Genomic DNA, 3925 nt, shown 5'->3' on the forward strand with positions numbered 1-3925 from the left:
GTTCTCCCACAGGGGAGGGAGTCACCTGGCAGGACGGGACTGGCATGTGTAGGCAGAGAGCGCATTTTCCTTCCTTTGCCCTCAAGTTCTAAGTTCTTGGCTGCCTCCGGAGCTGCAGCAGCAAACGGGCCGAGACCTGGGGATCAGCACTAAAAGGTTATTATTCTTGATGTGCCAGTGATTGGGATCAAAGAGGAAGAATGTAAAATCGCGCTCTCCTGGGCAAGCGGTGCCCCCAAACTGAGACATCAGCGCAGCAGAGGAAAGCCGAACAGCTCTCAGAAATCCCACATTGGTGAGACGGAGAAAACATTCTCTCCCAAGAGCTTCCCTCACTTTCTCACTTCTCAAGAGATGGGCCCGGATGCCTCTTCTTGTGATGCTTCCCATGATCCCGAGGTGCAGGTGGGTGAAAGAAAAATAATGGTTTTGGTGATTTTAGGCTCAAACAGGCCAGAAACCGTTTTATCAAAATTACCTCTAATCTCCAGTGCATTTCTAATGTAGAGAGAGAAATATTCAAGTTGGCAAGGTCCTTGCCTTCCAATATGACTCTCTACCTCCAACAAAATTTCAGGAATCTTTTTTTTTATTCTTGGTTTTTTTTTTTTTTTTTTTACTTGCCCAGGGTCACACAGCTAGGAAGTCTCTGAGACCTTATTTATTTATTTAATTGATTTTTTTTTTAATTTTGCTGAGAAAATTGGGGTGAAGTGACTTGCCCAGGGTCACACAGCCAGGAACTTTTAAGTGTCTGAGACCAGATTTGAACTCAGCTCCTCCTGATTTCAGAGATGATGCTCTACCCACTGTCCCACCTCGTTGCCCCAAAATTTCAGGAATCTTAAACAAGGAAAAGGTCATAAAATGAACAAAGACAACTTTGAGTTACATTTTAGAATGTTCCCATTCATTTATTTCCTCAAGACTTCTTTCCCCTGACCAATGTCTCAGCTTTGAATTTCAAAACATGTCGTTGGGTGGGTTAAGTGGGCCGTGATGCCTCTTACTTCAGGGTTGGGGAAGCAATCCCATCATCTAGACCAGGGATGACCTTGACCGCTGTTCTTCCCCCTTGTCAAAGGGAAAAATCTGGAAAGGGTTTTAAGTTAAAGAAATATAATTTCTCAATATTTCTAGAGCAATTAAAAAGGAAGCTGTAAAAAAAACATACTTTGACAAGTGATCGGGAACTTTTTGCTGTCACCTGCAGGATCTGGGGAGATGCAGGAAGAGTGAGGGCCCACACCCATTTCCCTTCATTCCTGGGCCCCGTCTGGAACCTCCATTCAGCCTGACGCTCCTGGCAAGCTTTGGTTCTCAGGCCCCTGATCTGGAAAGGCTGAAGAACACCCTGTCGGTGAATATTTCCTCCTTTTCCCTGGGGAACGAGTCCACCCACATTGTCAGGGGCTCCGAGCAATGAGTCACAGGCAGGTTAGCTCAAGCCCTGCTCAGGAAACGAGCTTACAGTTATTAAACCATCACATTCCTGGTCCCCGGGCAGGCCACTTCCCCTAGCAGCAAAGGAGGGTCATGTCTTCCCGGCTGCAGGCCCCCTTCTCGCTCCTCCCTGGGACCGACCTTTCCCGGGGACCTGGGAGGTGCCCAGATCAAACAAAGAGAGAAGGGACAATTTTTCCATGACTCAGGCTTCCGGCCTGCCCAGCCACTCTCTCTGGGTGGAGGGTTTTGCATAGGCAAATGGCAGGAAGGTGACGGTAAAGACCTGAAATAGAGGAGAACAAGAGAGAGAGCACTGATGGTGAATCCCATGAGGACTCAAAGGAGAGGGCAGGGAGCTCAGAATGGCTCTTTCTGTGCCTCTCAAAACCTCCTTCTTCCTCCAAGTGCATGGGGAGCCGGCTTCCTCCATGAAAACCTCCCTTTGGATCGTTTGCTTCTCTCCTTCCTCAAGTGACCTCGCATTAATGGGGTGTTTTATCTGCACATCATGTGACACTTGGGCCCCCCATTAATGATGGTCCAAAGGAGGCCATAGACTTTTTTTTTTCTTTCTGCTGAGACAATTGGGGTTAAGTGACTTGCCCAGGCTCACACAGCCAGGAAGTGTTAAATGTCTGAGGTCAGATTTGAACTCGGGTCCCCCTGACCTCAGGGCTGGTGCTCTAACCACTGCACCACCCAGCTGCCCCAAGCTCCAGAAAAGTAGCCATGTCACCATATGAATTATCCGGTGAGGGAATGTAATGTCCATCAGGCGGCCCTCTCCTGGCCCTGCACCATGCCGGTTCTCTGGGGTAGGAGGCTGCAGTATCTCCTCGGGTCACCAGAGGGTGTTCAGCCCACGAATCCTAAGGGGACCCCAACTAGCTAGAACTCATTGTTAAAAATTCCATGGGAGCACTTGACAACTAAGAAAATCTACACATACTCCGAGCCACAGACTGATTTATTTTTCATCAATTGTTTAGAAATTAAGTTGATAAATATGTTAATAATAAAAATTAAACTTAAAATTGTGTATTTTTTCCAGAAAGTCAGTTGTTGAATATTAACCAGAACAGCCCTGATTGTTCTCCATCCGTCCCCCCAAATAGCAAGGAAAAGAGCTGAATGCTTCTTGACTTAGGGATTTTTATTTTACCCCAAAATTAATGCTTGAGCTCCCCTCCCCCCACATACCCCTGGAATTTCTTCTCCCACCCTCTTCTCTACTGGGACCCAAGAATCCCCCCAACATTCTGTGGTCACAAGGTCCTTACGTTCCCCTTCAGAGTTCTCTACTGGTAACCAGCTCCTCAAACTCCTCCTGCGTCCTTCCTAAAAAAGGGTGACAAAGATGCCCTCCTGAACCTACTCACTGGGATGGAGAGGATGAAGGAGAAGGGTCTCCAGCCCCATTGCTGGAATTACACTGGAAGCCACGGGAAGTCCATCGGGAGAAGGCTGGCTTCTCCTCCACCTCACCATGGCCTTTCTAAGAGCCGTCGCTCCCAAATGCTCCGGTCTCTCCTCTGCGGCATTGTCTCAGCATCTGGGCAGCATCAGGGGGCCCTGTCGTAGGCTTTTCCTCTGACCCCAATCACTGGCACATCAAGTCTCGGGCCAGAACCACCTGGCAGTGCCATCCTGCCAGGTGACTCCCTGCCATTGGGAGAACCGGTTTGGGTAACTTCCTGGTTTCTCCGTGGCCACTTGGAGAACCCTTCCGGCTATTTCAGCCATAAAACAGCTACTACAGTCTTTCCCCTTAATGGGATGTACAGCGGAAGCTCCTGGAGGATGGGCTGTTACTGATCTTCCCTTTGTAACCCAGGCCCCAGCACAGGCCTTGGCAGGCAGTAAGTGTTTAAGAAATGCTCCACAAACTGAATTAAAGGTCTTCTCTCTTCTCCCCTAGCCCTACCCGGATAGAACGTAAGCTCCCTGAAGGCAGGGATTCCTCTTTTTGTTTTTGTGCACTCCAGGCCTTTCCTACTGCCACCACATTGCCATAGCGATTGTTTTTATTTCTTCATTATTAATTTGGGTACAGCAAAGTCACTTTAATTGTAAGGAAAGTCATCTAGCTGGTACGTTTTCTCCTATGACTCCCAGTTATTTTAATTGAAATAAGAAACCAGATGGGGGTAAAAGAATTAATAATATCCAATTCCAGACTCTTTCCTTGTTAGTTATTTTTTTTTTTTAATTTAAACTAGATCTGCAATATTATCCTTCCGTTGCCTTTGTAAAGTAAATCTCTACTTTGTCCTACCAGCAAAGGCAATTCCTTTCTCTCTCTACCAACTCTAATCCAAAAGTTCTGTTCTTCTCTGATGTAATTCGAACTATACAAGACTTTTAGGAAGTTTCTGTTCAGGGCCCAGAATTAATTCTGGATCTCTGCTGAAGTACAATAATCCTGGCTTTTGCCCCTGAATCTCCGCACAGTCAGTGTCTTCATTGGCAGCAGTACCTA

General features: G+C 47.2%; 1 long non-coding RNA gene across 1 annotated transcript; it reads right to left on the reverse strand.

The window, feature by feature from the left end:
• Nucleotides 1–893: 893 nt before the first annotated feature.
• LOC141554076 (uncharacterized) lies at nucleotides 894–3162 on the reverse strand. The gene is made up of 2 exons (XR_012485775.1): nucleotides 2826–3162; nucleotides 894–1729 (listed from the first exon to the last, which is right to left on the reverse strand). It is a non-coding gene; the product is annotated as an uncharacterized LOC141554076 (long non-coding RNA).
• Between the last annotated feature and the right edge of the window lie 763 nt (nucleotides 3163–3925).

The sequence above is a fragment of the Sminthopsis crassicaudata genome, chromosome 2, assembly GCF_048593235.1.
Source record: "Sminthopsis crassicaudata isolate SCR6 chromosome 2, ASM4859323v1, whole genome shotgun sequence".
Classification (NCBI taxonomy): domain Eukaryota; kingdom Metazoa; phylum Chordata; class Mammalia; order Dasyuromorphia; family Dasyuridae; genus Sminthopsis; species Sminthopsis crassicaudata.